Source organism: Geotrypetes seraphini, chromosome 2 (genome assembly GCF_902459505.1).
Source record: "Geotrypetes seraphini chromosome 2, aGeoSer1.1, whole genome shotgun sequence".
Classification (NCBI taxonomy): domain Eukaryota; kingdom Metazoa; phylum Chordata; class Amphibia; order Gymnophiona; family Dermophiidae; genus Geotrypetes; species Geotrypetes seraphini.
The window spans coordinates 396,175,891-396,193,814 of record NC_047085.1 but is presented as its reverse complement, the minus strand read 5'-3'; the positions used below and the strand labels follow the sequence as shown (position 1 = coordinate 396,193,814).

The 17,924-nt window shown below is 49.2% G+C and overlaps 1 long non-coding RNA gene across 1 annotated transcript in view; it reads left to right on the top strand.

Moving 5' to 3' along the window:
• The first annotated feature begins 3,829 nt into the window (after nt 1-3,829).
• LOC117354070 overlaps nt 3,830-17,924 on the top strand; it is a 58,277-nt gene continuing 44,182 nt past the window's right edge. The window contains exon 1 of the long non-coding RNA XR_004538105.1: nt 3,830-3,997. This is a non-coding gene — a long non-coding RNA (uncharacterized LOC117354070). The remainder of the gene's footprint in view (nt 3,998-17,924) is intronic.

Here is a 17,924-nt window from a genome sequence, read left to right as displayed (position 1 = left end):
CCTGCAATTTTTCAATGCATTTTAACAACTTTGAACAGTTTTGTGTCATCTGCAAATTTAATCACCTCATTTGTTGTTCCAATTTCCAAATCATTTATAAATATGTTATATAGCACTGGTCAAGTACTGATCTCTGTGGCAGTCATCTATTCACCCTCCTCTATTGAGAAAAATTACCATTTAACCCTAAGCTCTGATTTCTGTCTAATAACTAATTCTTAATCCATAACAGAACATTGCCTCCTATCCCATGACTGTTTAATTTTCTCAGGAGTCTCTCATGAGGAACTTTGTTGAAAGCTTTCTGAAAGTCTAGATACACTCTGCCAACTGTCTCACCTTTATCCATATGTTTATTCATAGTTTCAAAGAAATGAAGCAAGTTGGTGAGGCAAGTCTTCCCTTGGCTGAACCCATGCTGACTCTGATGCATTAAACCATGTTTGTCTATGTGTGCCATGATTTTATTTTTTTATAATAGTTTTCACTATCTTGTCTGGCACTGAAGTCAGGCTCACTGGTTTTTAATTTCCCGGATCACCCCTGGAGTCCATTTTAAAAATTGGCATTACATTGGCCACCCTCAAATCTTCATTGCGTGGCAATAAAAAGTCACATTATAATTACTAGGACCACTAGAGGGCACCATATTCACAAGAATAGCCATATTGGTTCAGAGTGTTAGCACTTCTTAGAAAAATTAACTAATATGCATGGGTGAATTATACCAGTTTATTTTTACATAGACATACAATCTGTGTGCATTATACCCATGGGTGCATTATATGCATAAAAATACAGTAGTCCCCTATGGCAAGGCTTCCCGAATTGTGGGTTGCAATGCCAAACAGAGTAATCCTCCCCCCCCCCCACTCATTTGGGGTTGTGACCTGGGAAAGCCATCCATAGAGACAGCGTGTGACCTCCAGAGTGTGGTCAGGTTAATGAGGTTGTAGCATAATGTGATGAGTTTGCTGGGTTATTAATTTTGCTGGATCTAGGAATTGTAAAAATTATTGCTGACTGGAACTGATCAGATTAACTCAATCAGATCTGGCCCCCTCCTCTTTCAGAGTATTGCTGGCTGAAACAATAGGACTTAAATGATCAACGACTGCCTAACAAAAGCAGAGTGGATACAAAGGAGGATCATTAAAAACTGATGCAAATACTCCTCAACTTGACAGTGCTCAAGAGAACCTGGGTGTCACAAAAGAAAAGACCAGCTCCCTGAAACTCTTCTAGACAATGGCCTAGATTCACTAAGCCCACTGATCTTACCCGTCTGTGGGCGATCGGAGGCAGGCCGACCGATTCTCCAACCCTCTGAATGTAAATGGGGGCGATCGGAGGCACGCTCCTCACCGACGAGACGGATCGCTGGAGAGCGATCCCGACGCATGTGGGAAAGGAGCGCCTCCAGTCATCTGCTAATTCTCCTTCAAGTGGCTGCTATCCCTTTGTCTCTTCTCCTCTCTCCAGTCTATTCCCTCACTACACCTGCCTCTTTCATAGTATTCCTTTTTAGCTCTTTTCTGCTTCTTTCTTACCCTTCTCCTCTTTTTCACTTTTCAGCTACCTAACAAATTTCCATCTTCTCTCCCATTCCCCATCTCATTCCTTCCTCAGCCCTCCATTCCCTTTCATCTTCAATGTAACTCCATTGCCATATTTCTATCTTCTGCTATATCTATCCTCTCAACTGTTTCCTTGCCACCCCCTCCTCACCCTCAGGGTACCACCATTCTCAGAGTCTTCCTTCCGCCACCCTTATAGCCCAGCATCTGCTCTCTCTCTTCCTTCCCTCCCCACCCTCGTAGCCTGACATCTCCCTATCTCTTCCCTGCTGCACTCTCCTCCACGGTACAGCATTTCTTCCACTCTCTTCCATTTCCAGGCATCTTTCCATCACTCCATTCTGCTCCTGGATCAATCTCCCTCCATCTCCCCCTCTACCTCCTGTGTATCTCTCCCTCCTTCTCATCCACCCCCATGTTTAACATCTTTCTCCCGTCCTTGTGCCCTGTGTCAAATTTCTCTATATCCCTCCATGCACCATCTCTCCCTTCCTCCCCTCCATTATGTGCAATTTCATCCTCTCCCTTCACTATGCATGTCTCCCTCTTCTCCCCCTGTGCCAATATCTTTCCTTCCTCTCACCCTTCCCCTCCCCCTGTGCCAGCAATTTTCCTTCCTCTCACCCCTTCCTTCTCCATGCTAGCATCTTTCCTTCCTTCCCTCCCCTGTACTCTAAGGCTTGCTTCTTCGGGTTGTGGTTTAGGCAGTGATTCTTACACACTGCATACCGCTAAACCCAGAAGCCTCCCCTCTGCCATGGAAAGACTTTCGGGTTAGAGGCAGGCAGCATGTGTGAATTACTGCTGATACTGCAACCTGAAGAAGCTGACATCGTCGAGATTCTGTGTGAGAAAAGGGAATTCTGCAGAAATTCCATGTTGCACAGTCAAGAAGAATTTCACCAGGAGTAAATATTGGCCAAACTTTTTGACCATTTAGCACCCCCAATCATTTTGAAATGTTGGCTCCTATGTTATGGCCAACTCTGCCTCCCCCTCCTCCCAGGTGAGGATACAACACAGTAGCACTGTAAATGATGGCAGATAAAAACTTACATGGTTCATTCAGTCTATCCAATAAGGTGAACTGAGCCAAGCATGCCATAAAGATGGCAAGTTACCCACTTCTAGAAGGATATTTTAGGCCAGGTCTGGATTTAGGACAACCTTTCCCAATAGTGCAGTAAGGGGGGGGCATGTGCTGAGTTAGCAGGGATGCCACCCAGCACAGTAGCAATCTAGCTGACAAAGATCCCCAAATCTGTAAGCTGAAGATCCCAGTAGCTCTCCTCTCAAGCAACGGTGGATCACATAACTGCACTCTGTTCCATTCCCCACCAAAAAAACCCAACACCTTTTTAAATCCTTCTATTCTTAACCAGCAGGAAGCAGGGACTCTATTCACTGCTCACACAGGCCTTCCGTCTGATGTAACTTCCTCTTTATAGGATCAAGAAGTTACATCAGAGGGATGGCTCAAACCAGCAGACTGTAGGAATCCCTGCTTGCTGCTGGTGAAGAACACAGAGCAGAAGGAATTAAAATGCAGAGGGGGGGAGAGTGCAAAGAGACCCCCCCAATCGTGTGTGTGTGTATGGGGTGGGGGAATACCAGGAGCCATTCTCCCTTACTATGCAACTAGGACAATCCCAACCTGATGCATTATGGGAGCTTCAGTACAGATTTCAGTGGATAGAATGGAAGACCACAAATCCCATACTGCTTTGGAACATAAAATTAGGACTGCCCACAAAGTATCTCTCCTAAAATCGGGTGCTCTGCAGACCCCCCCCCCCCCCCCCCCCCCCGGTTACACACAAAACAACCCAGCCCAACACAACACACAATGCAAGCATACCTAATTTAAACACAAAACAACCCCCTCCCCCTCCATATTCTAAGAAAAACTGGCTATTTATTTGAATTTGCTAGGGCTCTTCCTAACGTTTCGAATATTACCAAACCTAGCCTCTGATCTGTGGGGAAGAGAGGGTCTACCTAAGATGTGACTAATGTTATTCACGAAAGTAGACCAATAACTTTCTGAGGGGAAAACTTTTGCAATTTAAATCCTACATGAATGAGTAGAATCAGAGCAATCCATGCGCAGTTTTGCATCTCTAAAACCAGTCAGAAAAGGGAAGGAAGGGGGAAACCAGTTCCGCCTCTTTCCTTTTGTAGCTGGGAGGGTGGGGCTCGTTTTGTGTGTTGGGGGGAGGTTGGTTTTTCACGCACTTTAGTGCTGTTTGTAGTTAAAAAAAAAAAAAAAAAGTTAGGACTTTGTCTAAGAGGTGGAGCTGCCACGTGGCAGATCTCCCCTTCCTCGCGTAGCTTGACTCTCCTGGAGGTTTTTGTGGGGGACATATTGCAAGGTGGACGGAGGACGGTGAGTCTCCGGTACGCGGTTGGAGCGCGGCTCGGTAAGTTGTTGGAAGAAAGGGGGGGGGGGGTCAGTTCTTGTCTGCTTCTTTCTAGTTATTGCTGCGACATTTTGGGTGGATTTACCGAGGCTTTTATGGGTGTGGTGTTAAACCAAGCCAAACATTTAGCTCTCCAGCCCCTTCTTGTCCTTCGGAGATCCTGCCTCCCTGCTTTCTTGGGTTCAGATCCTGGCCTCGCCCGCACCAACAATAAGAAGGCGTCAGTGTTGTGCTTTTGGAGTTTCCAGTGGGATTCCAGGCCAAGTGCTGTGCTTAGTTAGCTCTGGGGGCTGCACCTTGGGAGGAAGGTGCTGAATGTACAAAGTCTGCAATGTACACACTGCAAGAGGGAAAGTAATGTAAGGGGGATGGCACTTGATATACCGCTTACACACAATCAAAGGGCAATGAAAAGTTAAATGACTTAGGCCTAGATTCACTAAACTCACTGATCCGATCCGTGGGCGATCTGTGGCCGGGCGACTGTGGGCTAGATTAGGGATCTCAAAGTCCCTCCTTGAGGGCCGCAATCCAGTCGGGTTTTCAGGATTTCCCCAATGAATATGCATTGAAAGCAGTGCATGCACATAGATCTCGTGCATATTCATTGGAGAAATCCTGAAAACCCGACTGGATTGTGGCCCTCAAGGAGGGACTTTGAGACCCCTGGCTAGATTCACGAACTTGCCTGGTCAGGCCCGATCCGGTTAATTCAGGAAACCCTAATATGCAGATGGGGGCAATCGGAGGAACGCCCCTATCTGCCTGCCCAGATCGCTCAGTAGTGATCCCAGTGTATGCGCTGGACCTCCGGGCCCGGTATAGATTTTTTTCTTCTTCTTTTTTTAAGGAGCCTGTGCACTATGGGGAAGGGTGGGAGAGTCGGGGCAGGCAGCGAGCCCATGGTTTTAACCCATTTTAAACCCACGGGTTAAAACCATGGGGGCAGTGCGGGGAAGAGCAGCAAAGATGGGGCGCGGCAGCATTCGGGGTGAGCAGGCAGGAGACACATCGGGGCAGAGCAGGGCGGCATTCGGGGAGAGCAGGCAGGAGACAAATTGGAGCAGAGCAGGGCTTCTATTGAGCCGGAGAGTCGGAAAGACGTTTTCAACTGGTCCCTAGCAGTCGCTTCTTGGGATGATCAGCCAGCCCAATCAGTTTGGAAAATTGGTGTTTGAATCGCGTCCTTGCCTACTTTGCATGTGTTTCTCCTTATTTGCATGCATGGATTTGAATCGGATCACAGGAGAGGTTAGTGAATGGGGCCAAGGGAAATCTGGTCGCTAACCGATCGGTACACGATCGGTTTACTTTGTGAATCTAGCCCTATGAGTCCTTATGCAAATTAACGCAATCGGAGGCACACCCCACACCTCACGGAATGCTGCAGAGCGATCCTGACGCATGCGCAGACCATCTTCTTTGCCTGTAGATGCGGTCTGCGCATGCATTTGCTCTCCACACAAGGGGAGGGCCTTTAATGGAACAGAACATGCTTTAGCCAGAGCTGTATAACAGAACACGCTGCAGCTAGGAACAAAACACACTTTTAACCTGTGGGCTAAAATCATGGGCTTGCGCTGCAGGGAAGGGTGGTAGAGAGTCGGCAGGGCCAGGGCGGCAGAGAGCAGGAGAGTCGGCAAGGACGTGAATGACTGGTCCTCAGCAGTTGCTTCTTTTTGGATCGGCCAACCCAATTAGTGTTCCTTCTTCTGTTTAGTGAATCATTGCCTTCCTACTTTGCATGCCATTTCCCCTCATTTGCATGCGCAGATTGGATCGGGTGGGAGGTTAGTGAATCGGGTTGGAGAAGGCTCGCAAAGCTTAGAGAATCTAGCCCTTACTCAGTCACAGGTTGCTGCAGTGGGAATAGAACTCACAATCTCGGGGGTGCTGATGCAGCTGCTCTGACCACTAGTAGGCTACTCGAAAGTAATAGTAGAAACTTTCACATTTTTAGCAGCCTTACTAGGTCAGACCAATGGTCCATCTTGCCCAGTATCCTGCCTTCATGGTGGCCAACCCAGGTCACAAGTACCTGACAAAAACCCATGCTACTGATCCCCATGTCTCTCAATAGCTACATTAACCACTCTTACCACTAGTAATAATCCACAGCTCACACAACAAGAGTATAGTATACCCTGGAAAAGGCAGCATCTTACACACTGTTGTAAAACTAAACAAGCCAGCTTAGTACAGATCGATTCTGTATAGTCCAGGGATAGGCAATTCCGGTCCTCGAGAGCCGGAGCCAGGTCAAGTTTTCTGTATATCCACAATGAATATGTATGAGATGGATTTGCATGCACTGCCTCCATGAGATGCAAATCTATCTCATGCATATTTATTGTGGATTTCCTGAAAACCTGACCTGGCTCCAGCTCTCAAGGACCGGAATTGCCTACCCCTGGTATAGTCAATACTAACAGAAAACCATGTCTTTCTTACACATAGAAATGTCCTCTCCCAGTATGGAATAATAATCGCAAAGGTAAATTTCTCATCTGTATGCAAGGGGGCACCTGAATTTGAACCAGTGGCATCTTGAAGTCAAATGCTCTACCACCGAGCTATGCCCCCCATAATATATTTTGCTTAAAAAAAAAAAAATCAGGCATAAACGAGTCCTGATACAAGCTGGAGTTGAAGAAAAATATGCAGAAAAATATGATGAGAGCATAGAAATGCTTGGGAAAAGCCGAATCTGATGCATTCCACTTTAAAAGATCCAGAGGATCTAGTTTGTGCCCATTTTAATAAAGCTGGATGGAGCTGCTAGACTGGCAACTTCTAGGAGATCAGAAGAGCTGGCTTTTACCCAGGGCTGGCTGAGCCATTAGGCAAGATTAGGGAGATGTCTTAAGGCAACTGGGAGGGGGGGGGGGATTGCAGCAGGATTTCATGATTAAAATCTTGAACGGGGGCATGGCAAGGGACTTGAAAATTTACTGAGAAAGGGGGGGTTAAGGTTGAAGTTTCAGCTATGGCACCCAGTTTTCTTAAACTAACCCTGATTTTACACATTTTGGTAGAAGCTGATCCTCCTGTAATGTGGAATGCCGCTTCTACCTATTTCTAGATGAATGCCTGTATTAGCTTGCCCTGAATCCTAGCTGGAACTGTGCCACACTTTAAGCATGCTTAGATTAGAATTAATTAGGAGATTCAAAAAAATTAAAAAACATATCTCACATCTACCCCACAAAATGCATATCATCAAAAAGAAGCACCAGGGAACATTTCACTTCTTTTCACTTCTTAAAAACACTCAAATTGTTCTTACATAGACCACTTGATTATTTATATTATATACTAAAATGGTTCCAAATAACAGTATTCAAAAAAAATTATTTTCAGTATCCCATAGACTGGGTGGATTAGTTGCACAGTGGAATAGTAGCACAGGCAGGGGATTGTGAAAGCCTATATGATAGCAATTGGATGACCAGTTGGAACAGCAAAAGGCTAAAAAAAAAAAAAAGCCAGTGTGTGCAAAAACAGTTGTCTTCCTTGATGCAACATGACATGGAAACAGGGTTTGATATATTTCTAGATAAATGTGGAGGTGGCCTGTCCTGGGCTACAGACTGATTTCATTACACCTAGCAAAAAGGGACACACTGAATGTGGGTGCTAAGCATGTCAGGGAGACAGCTAAGAGATGGCGTTACCACTCTGAGGTGAGGGTGGAAGGAAGTGTAAAGAAAAAAAAGTGGTCAAGCGTGCATGGCAGAGAGAGCTGCATTATACCATCAGCTAGAGTAAGAGGGCAGTTTGGGAGACAGAAGAAAGCCCTCCAGGGACACAGGAATCCTACTGTAGCTGAGTGTAGCTCACTGACTAGATCATTTTTTCTTTTGCTGGATGTTATTTCTTATCTATTTATGGAGCTCTCTTCCTTTAAAAAAATGTGGTTTTTTTAATATTTACTGCAGTACATCAGTATATTGGCTTTTTTTAAAGTAAAAATACACCTTTTTCTGTGGTAGTACAACATTTATGTATTTAGATTTAACTTAAAACAGGAACTAGCAATCCCAATGTTAATTGTTTTTCATTAATGGCCGATTGTTCCTTGCTTCAAATTCTAATTGGTTAATATTCAGCTGGTGGCAGTTGATGATTTTTAAATAATGACCACAACAAGCAGAGCTAGACCTTTGTATTCAAAGAGGTGAGGAGTGGCCTAGTGGCAGAGTTGCTGCCTCGGCACCCTGAGGTTGTGGGATCAATCCCAGTGCTGCTCCTTTTGACCTTGGGCAAGTCACTTAATCTTCCATTGCTCCGGGTACAAAATAAGTACCTGTACTGTATATATGTAAACCACTTTGATGTGTAACCACAAAAAGGAGATATACAAGTCTCATGCCCCCTTTCCCTCCCTATACTGGGCTATGCTGGCAGGTACTAGCTGCCAGAGCTTATGTAGGTTTCAGGAAGTAGGTGCCCTAACCCCCTCCAAATTCTCCCTTTCCTCTCCCTCGATTGTGATCCCCCTTTTAAAAACAAGAACCTGTGACCCATCTCCCCACTCCTTGTAGGCCTCCCCTGACCTATCTTTGATAGCCCTGATGATTTAGTGGATCCTAATTCTCCTGGCCATTGTGGTTCTGGTCTCAAAATGGCCACCTTGACTTCTAGCAGCAACATAATATGGCCACCTTGACTTCTAGCAGCAACATAATGGTTGGTATTCACTAGAAATTGTGGAGGCCATTTTGAGGCAAGAACCACAATGGCAGGAGCAGGTGGCATTGCTCAGGACCAGCAAGGGGAGACTTGTTGGGGGGGAGTAGCGGGGTTTGTTGGTACTGTTTTTGTCTTTGGGAGAGAGGAAACACCAGAAACCTCTCGGACTACTACTCAAAAGCTATCCAGGTACCAGCGTGAGTGTCTGGATAGCCAACTGGGCAAAGGACTACATAAAAGGCAGTTTTATCTATTTGCCTGGTTAGCTGTGGGGGAACTGCATAACTGCTGGCTTCTCCCCCAACTCCACCCTTCCTAATGCACCTCTCCTACCCAGTTTCAGTTTGGCTAATTAGAATTTGAAGCAAGGAACAATCGGCCATTAATGAAAAACAATTAACATTGGGATTGCTAGTTCCTGTTTTAAGTTAAATCTAAATACATAAATGTTGTACTACCACAGAAAAAGGTGTGGTTCTGGCTGGCTAAGTGCTGATGAATATTGGTGACCAGTCTACTGAGCTTGGGCATGAGCCTCTTCTATGTATCTGGATTGCTCTGAATATTGTCCCCTAAAAGTCTTATTCTTGCATTTGAGCATTGGCTGGAATTGAGCCAAAACTATTTGCAAGAAAAGATTGTGAAAACATACTTACAAGAGTGTTGCAGTCTATTTGAGAACATGTCTTACCTTGCTTGTTCTTGGTAAAAGGATTATCCAAAATATTTAGATAACTGAGGGCAGGATTCTCAAAATTTACCATGCCCTTAACATGGTCGCTAAACCAGTTCTAGCTGGTTTTTACCAGCCAATTATTAGAATGGACTTTTCTGAGCTTCCTAGCAGTCTCTGACTCTCTGCTATGCAAGTGTAGTATAATGAGGTCATTAATATTAAAATAGTAGTAAAATGGCCTCATCAGTATTTAAAGAAGCACTCCAGGTGATTCCCTAACTTTGTTGTGCCACATTTGCATCCAAAATTTTCTGACAATGTCTGAGCTGTCATAGCCTTACTTACCTTACTTTTATGTCAGTGCCTGAGCACTGATTGGCTCAGGCACTGACAGGAAAGTAAGGCTTGACAGATCAGAATCCCCCCATCAAATTAAAAAAAACCCACCCAAATTGAAGGACAGCAGGAGGGATGCCCTTTCCCTCCTACAGCCGGAGTCTCCGTCTCCCCCTCCTTGCAGGAGGGATGCTCACTCCTTCCTGCCACCGCTAGGGTCCCCCACCACCCCCCTAACCTATCTGATGATGGCCGGTCAAAGGGATGCCTACTCCCTCAGCCTGGCAGGCCTGCCTCTTCAAAATGGTGGGCCTTCCCCTTCCCAGTGCATTCTGGGATACACAACAGAGGGGCCTAAGGCGCCGATTCACCCAGATGCTTAAGGCCCCTCCTATTGGAGGAGGCGTTTGGCATCTGGGCTAATAAGAGACTTAGAGGGAGGGGGGTGGGGGTTGTTGGGAGATGGTAATCACCAGTTATGGGAAGTAGTGGGCATCCAACTCCTATAACTTTCTCACTTACATTCAAGCAATGATTTACTTATGCCACAATTTCATTGAAAGTTTCATGCACATCACATCTGAATGAGGGGAGAGCCTCAGAACCCCATGCGTAATAATGTCAATTACTGCACTAGAAAGGGAAAAGATCTTCACCGGCTCTTGACCCCCTTCCTACCTACAGCAGACACAGTAAATGTTTCAAAATGGTGTACTACCACAGAAAAAGGTGTGGTTCTGGCTGGCTAAGTGCTGATGAATATTGGTGACCAGTCTACTGAGCTTGGGCATGAGCCTCTTCTATGTATCTGGATTGCTCTGAATATTGTCCCCTAAAAGTCTTATTCTTGCATTTGAGCATTGGCTGGAATTGAGCCAAAACTATTTGCAAGAAAAGATTGTGAAAACATACTTACAAGAGTGTTGCAGTCTATTTGAGAACATGTCTTACCTTGCTTGTTCTTGGTAAAAGGATTATCCAAAATATTTAGATAACTGAGGGCAGGATTCTCAAAATTTACCATGCCCTTAACATGGTCGCTAAACCAGTTCTAGCTGGTTTTTACCAGCCAATTATTAGAATGGACTTTTCTGAGCTTCCTAGCAGTCTCTGACTCTCTGCTATGCAAGTGTAGTATAATGAGGTCATTAATATTAAAATAGTAGTAAAATGGCCTCATCAGTATTTAAAGAAGCACTCCAGGTGATTCCCTAACTTTGTTGTGCCACATTTGCATCCAAAATTTTCTGACAATGTCTGAGCTGTCATAGCCTTACTTATCTTACTTTTATGTCAGTGCCTGAGCACTGATTGGCTCAGGCACTGACAGGAAAGTAAGGCTTGACAGATCAGAATCCCCCCATCAAATTAAAAAAAACCCACCCAAATTGAAGGACAGCAGGAGGGATGCCCTTTCCCTCCTACAGCCGGAGTCTCCGTCTCCCCCTCCTTGCAGGAGGGATGCTCACTCCTTCCTGCCACCGCTAGGGTCCCCCACCACCCCCCTAACCTATCTGATGATGGCCGGTCAAAGGGATGCCTACTCCCTCAGCCTGGCAGGCCTGCCTCTTCAAAATGGTGGGCCTTCCCCTTCCCAGTGCATTCTGGGATACACAACAGAGGGGCCTAAGGCGCCGATTCACCCAGATGCTTAAGGCCCCTCCTATTGGAGGAGGCGTTTGGCATCTGGGCTAATAAGAGACTTAGAGGGAGGGGGGTGGGGGTTGTTGGGAGATGGTAATCACCAGTTATCCCAGGACAAGCAGGCATGATATTCTCACATGTGGGTGACGTCATCTACGGAGCCCCGATGCGGAAGCATTTTCAAGCAAACTTGATTGAAGATTTAAGTTTGCTCTACTGCTCCACGCATGCGTGCCTTCCTGCTCCACTAGGGGGTGCATCCCCTCGTGGTCTCCAGTTCAAAATTTTCCGCGAGCCTAGAAGACGTGTTTTTCAGGCTCTGCCCCAACTGCCTTCTAGCACCGCAATTTTTTTCTTGTTTTTTCACGATTAAGTCGCTGTGCGCGAATTCCTTACCTTTTTACTTGATTCCTGCTTCGTTTTCAAATACCCGGAGGCTTCTGGGTCCCCGTGGCCGCGTGGCTAATCGAGCCGCGGCTACTTTCGATTTAATGTCCCGGCCTTTGACCGGCTTTAAAAAGTGCACCCGGTGCGAGCGGCTTCTTTCTCTCACAGACCCGCATCGCCGGTGCATCCTTTGCCTGGGGGCGACTCATCCAACCGACTCCTGCCCCCAGTGCGCTATTTTCCAAAACCGGGCCCTCCGCCGTAGAAAAGCCCGCATGGCGGATCTCTTCACCCCGGACCAACTCTCCACTTCGGCCTCGAGGTCGGCCCTGGCCTCGGCCCCGGCCTTGACCTCGGCCCCGGAAACCTCGGCATCGCCTCGAGACTCGACCCCGAAGCCCTCGGGACAACAGAAAGCCTCGGCTCCGGGTAAGTCCCCTCTTCCCTCTTCAGGTTCTGTAACAGCGAAGAAGCCAGCCTCGGGGACAACGGCAACGCATGGCGGAAGCCCCATGCTTACAGCCCCGTCTAAACCCTCCAAGCCTTCAGGCCGTGCCTCCACCACACGGGAATACTCTGATACGAGGTCGCCCCCGGTGGAGCGCACCGAGGCAGGGGACATGCCTTCGATGCTGTCCGTGCCCGTCTTCCAGGACCTACTCCGAGCGATGATCACGTCGGAGCTGTCCGCTGCAATGGCCCAGTTTCAATCGACCTCGACCTCGAATGTGCCAGACCAGCCTGAACGAGGAAAGGTGCGCAATCCTCGCCGCATCCCATCCTCCTCGGACTCCTCGCCGAGACGCCCGAGACGTTCCCCCTCTGCGGACCGCCGAGGGGCAAAACGTCGGGCTAGAACGACAGAAACCTCGAACCGCCGTACCTCCAAGAAGGCCCGAGGTTCACCAACCCTACGAGGCCGTTCTCCCACACTTCGTACAGGACCACTAAGGGTGGCTGAGTTATCACTCTACAACCCACGCATCCTCCGAACTCCCCCTCGGACGCATTCTCCGAGGGAGTCCGGATCGAGATCACCAATCCGACATCGATCGGTACCCCTAACCCCGGCATCGTCCCCGAGGGGCTCCTCGAGACGCCGAAGATCGACAACCCCGGAACACTCTCACAGTGCTTCCCCAGCCTCGGAGCATGGATCAGAGCATGAACCTCGATACTCGAGGGAAGCCTCCTTATCCTTCTCCATCCATCCTTCTCCACCCGTTCCCCGACCCCACACGGGGCCCCGGGGACATCTCGTCCATCCTTCACTCGCTTTGTCCAAGACATGGGCCACGCATTGGACTTAGACCTCCAGTCCGACTCCAGATACTTGAAGGAGTACCTGGCGGAGCTGGATATGCCATCATTGCCCAGAGAGTCCCTTCGCTTACCACCTAACCTGGTACTCCAACAGGCCTTCTTCAGGAACCTGGAGACCCCTTACATGGTCATGGCCGTACCCTCCAAAATGGAGGCCAAGTACTGCACAGTACCTTATCCCGGATTCGAGCAACCACAGCTCTCCCACCAATCGCTGCTAGTGGAATCCTCCTTGAAAAAGGCTTACCCGTCCCGGGTCTCAGCAGTGGTCCCCCCAGGCCGAGAAGGCCGAACCCTGGACAAGTTCGGCAGGAGACTATACCAAAACGCAATGATGGCCTCTAGGGTGCAAAGCTACACTTTCACCTTCACTTCATACCTCAAACATCTCATTGGACTATTGAGAACCTTTGAGACTGACCTACCGGCCTCCCGGCAGGGAACATTCAGCCTGCTTCTAGAGTCCCTCTCCAACCTGCGCCTTCACCTATTCCACGCGGCCTACGATGGCTTCGAACTCTCCTCCAGGGAAGCAGCCTTCGCTATCGCCATGCGCCGACTAGCTTGGCTGCGCCTGGTCGACATGGACCCCAACTTACAGGACCGGTTGGCTAACCTCCCCTGCGTGGGAAAGGAATTGTTCGATGACACTATCGAGGCGGCGACAAAACGCCTCTCCGAACATGAACGCTCATTTGCCTCCCTTGTCCGGCAAAAGCCCAAACCGCCAGCGCCCAGGCCATACAGGGCCCCTCCGCGCCGCTACCCACAAAAGTCCACCCCTGCTTTCTCGCGGCCCCCACCCAGACGTCCGCAAGCCCATCACAGGGCCATGCCCAAGTCTCAACCACCCGCGACCACCAAACCATCCCCGTCCTTTTGACGGGACACGCGGAAGGGGGCGGGCCCCCCTCCGCCATAGTCCCAGGCCGCCTTCCCATCGGAGGTCGACTCAAAGCCTTTTACCCTCGCTGGGAACAACTCACGTCGGACGCATGGGTCCTTGGCGTGATCTCATCAGGGTACTCTCTCAACTTTCGGGCCATTCCCCCGGACAATCCCCCAAGGAATTGCCCTCCCAACCGGACTCAGCTACCTCTACTCCTCTCCGAAGCTCGAGCCCTGCTTCGCCTGAAAGCAGTGGAGAAGGTCCCCCCCGACCAACGGGGGAAGGGCTTCTACTCCCGTTACTTCCTGGTACCGAAAAAAACAGGAGACATACGCCCAATACTAGACTTGAGACGCCTCAACAAATTCCTGGTACGGGAAAAGTTTCGGATGCTCTCACTACCAACACTCTACCCCTTGATCGACGAGGGCGACTGGCTCTGCTCCCTCGATCTCAAGGAGGCGTACACACATGTCCCAGTGCACCCCGCCCACCGCAAGTTTTTGCGTTTCCAAGTAGGGGACTGGCACCTACAATACCGAGTCCTCCCCTTCGGACTAGCATCATCACCTCGGGTCTTCACCAAGTGCCTCGTGGTGGTAGCAGCAACCTTACGTTCCCAGGGCCTCCAGGTATTCCCCTACCTGGACGACTGGCTAATCAAAGCCCCGTCCAAGGAAGGGGTTATCTCAGCGACCCAACAGACTATTACCTACCTACAAAGTCTGGGGTTCGAAATAAACTTCCCAAAATCTCAACTACGCCCCTCGCAGTCCCTACAGTTCATCGGGGCCACGCTGGACACGGTTCGCCTCCGTTCCTTCCTCCCCCCTCCGCGCCTGGAGGCGTTAGTAAGTCTGAGCCGAAGGATCTCTCGGCTGACCTCAGTATCAGCTCGACAGATGATGACCCTTCTGGGCCACATGGCCTCCACCGTCCATGTCACACCATTCGCCCGCCTCCATCTGAGAATCCCTCAATGGACCCTGGCGTCCCAATGGCATCAAGACCGGGACCCGATCGACCACTCCGTGACAGTGACTCCTTCATTGCAACGATCGCTCCGCTGGTGGGCCGACTCTTCAAATCTTTCCAAAGGTTTGCTCTTCCTCACCCCACCCCACAGCAAGGTACTCACCACGGACTCGTCGGAGTACGCTTGGGGAGCCCATCTGGACGGCCTACGCACCCAAGGAATGTGGTCAGCACAAGACCGTCGCTGCCACATCAACGTGCTAGAACCTCGCAGCTGTAGCCTTCCAACATCTGCTCCGCGACCGAGTGGTTCTCATCCGAACCGACAACCAAGTAGCGATGTACTACGTAAACAAACAAGGGGGCACAGGGTCTTGGCCCCTTTGTCGGGAAGCCCTACGCCTCTGGAAATGGGCAATCTCCAACAACACCTTCCTTCGGGCGGTGTACATACAAGGAGAACAAAACTGCCTGGCGGACAGACTCAGCCGCCTCCTCCAGCCACACGAGTGGTCACTACACTCTCAGGCCCTACGAGGAGTGTTCGAACGGTGGGGGACGCCTCAAATAGACCTGTTCGCGTCCCCTCACAATCACAAGCTGCCTCTCTTCTGCTCCCGGATATACTCCCCGGACCGGCTCGAGGCCGACGCCTTCCTCCTCGACTGGGAGGGAAGGTCCCTGTACGCGTTCCCGCCGTTTCCTCTGATACTGCGGACGCTTGTCCACCTGAAAACAGTACAAGCCACCCTGATCCTGATTGCCCCTCGCTGGCCACGCCAGCCGTGGTTTTCCCTTCTACTTCAACTCAGTGTCAGAGATCCACTGCCTCTGCCTCTGTTTCCCTCTCTACTGTCACAGGGTCAGGGTTCACTGTTACATCCCAATCTTCAATCTCTTCATCTAAATGCGTGGTTTCTCTCCCCCTGACTGCTCTCCCCGTGTCTCAATCAGTCAAGGAGATATTGGAGGCCTCCAGAAAAACCTCGACGAGAACCTGCTACTCCCAAAAGTGGACCAGATTCTCAACCTGGTGCTCCTCCCACAGCCAGGACCCGGTGTCGGTCCCCGTCCCCCTGGTCCTTGACTATCTACTTCAACTATCTCATTCCTGCCTAAAGACCAACTCCATTCGAGTACACCTCAGTGCGATTGCGGCCTTTCATCAGCCCCTGGAAGGGAAAGCCCTCTCGCTCCATCCCTTAGTCACTCGCTTCATGAAGGGCCTGCTGAACGTCCACCCCCCTCTCAAACCTCCCCCGGTGGTTTGGGACCTTAACGTGGTTCTGGCTCAACTAATGAAACCTCCATTTGAGCCCCTAGACAAATGCCATCCAAAATTCCTCACTTGGAAGGTAATTTTCCTACTCGTGCTCACGTCCGCACGGCGGGTTAGTGAGCTACAAGCTCTGGTAGCGGACCCACCCTTCACGGTATTCCATCACGACAAGGTGGTACTCCGCACCCATCCAAAGTTCCTACCTAAAGTAGTGTCTGATTTCCATCTCAATCAGTCCATTGTCTTACCTGTGTTTTTTCCCAAGCCCCACTCTCACCCCGGAGAAGTGGAGCTCCACACTCTTGACTGCAAAAGAGCGTTGGCCTTTTACCTCCAACGCACTCAGTCACACCGGAAAGTCCCACAACTGTTTTTGTCCTTCGACCCAAACCGGCTAGGTCACCCAGTTTCCAAACGCACCTTGTCCAACTGGTTGGCCGATTGCATCTCCTTTTGCTACGCTCAGACTGGTCTCGCGCTGCATGGTCGAGTAACGGGACACAAAGTCCGAGCGATGGCAGCCTCCGTAGCCTTCCTCAGGTCCACACCTATTGAGGAAATCTGCAAGGCTGCCACGTGGTCTTCGGTTCATACCTTCACCTCCCACTACTGTCTGGACTCCCTGTCCAGAAGCGATGGCCGGTTCGGCCAATCGGTGTTGCGAAATCTGTTTGCTTAAATTGCCAACTTCCCTCCATCCCTCTTCAGTAAGCTTGGAGGTCACCCACATTTGAGAATATCATGCCTGCTTGTCCTGGGATAAAGCACAGTTACTTACCGTAACAGGTGTTATCCAGGGACAGCAGGCATATATTCTCACAACCCGCCCACCTCCCCGAGGTTGGCTTCTTGGCTAGTTAAGTGAACTGGAGACCACGAGGGGATGCACCCCCTAGTGGAGCAGGAAGGCACGCATGCGTGGAGCAGTAGAGCAAACTTAAATCTTCAATCAAGTTTGCTTGAAAATGCTTCCGCATCGGGGCTCCGTAGATGACGTCACCCACATGTGAGAATATATGCCTGCTGTCCCTGGATAACACCTGTTACGGTAAGTAACTGTGCTTTATGGGAAGTAGTGGGCATCCAACTCCTATAACTTTCTCACTTACATTCAAGCAATGATTTACTTATGCCACAATTTCATTGAAAGTTTCATGCACATCACATCTGAATGAGGGGAGAGCCTCAGAACCCCATGCGTAATAATGTCAATTACTGCACTAGAAAGGGAAAAGATCTTCACCGGCTCTTGACCCCCTTCCTACCTACAGCAGACACAGTAAATGTTTCAAAATGGTGTCAGAAAAGTCAAAACTACTTAGCTTGTAGGTAGAATGTTCAATGGTATTGAAAATGTGTTATGTCTCTGCCATAATGAAATTGTGGCATAAGTAAATCATTGCTTGAATATAAGTGAGAAAGTTATAGGAGTTGGATTTGATTTTCTTTCTCATTCCTGTATAGATTTTTTTAAGTAGTGGGTATCCCTCATGCTGGGTTTCTTGGGGGGGTTGTGGGGTGGTGGCAGCAGGAGAGAATGGGCATCCCTCCTGCCGATCTTGTTCAGTGTGGTGGGGGGTCCAGGCAGCAACATGCGAGGGAGGGGTGTTTGGCAGGAGGGGGGACTCTTCTTTCTGTTGCTTTCCCTGCCAGTTAATCAGCTGAGCTGGCAGGACTTGGGGAGACCTGCGACTCAGTTGATTGGGGCAAGGAGAGCAGTTTTGAC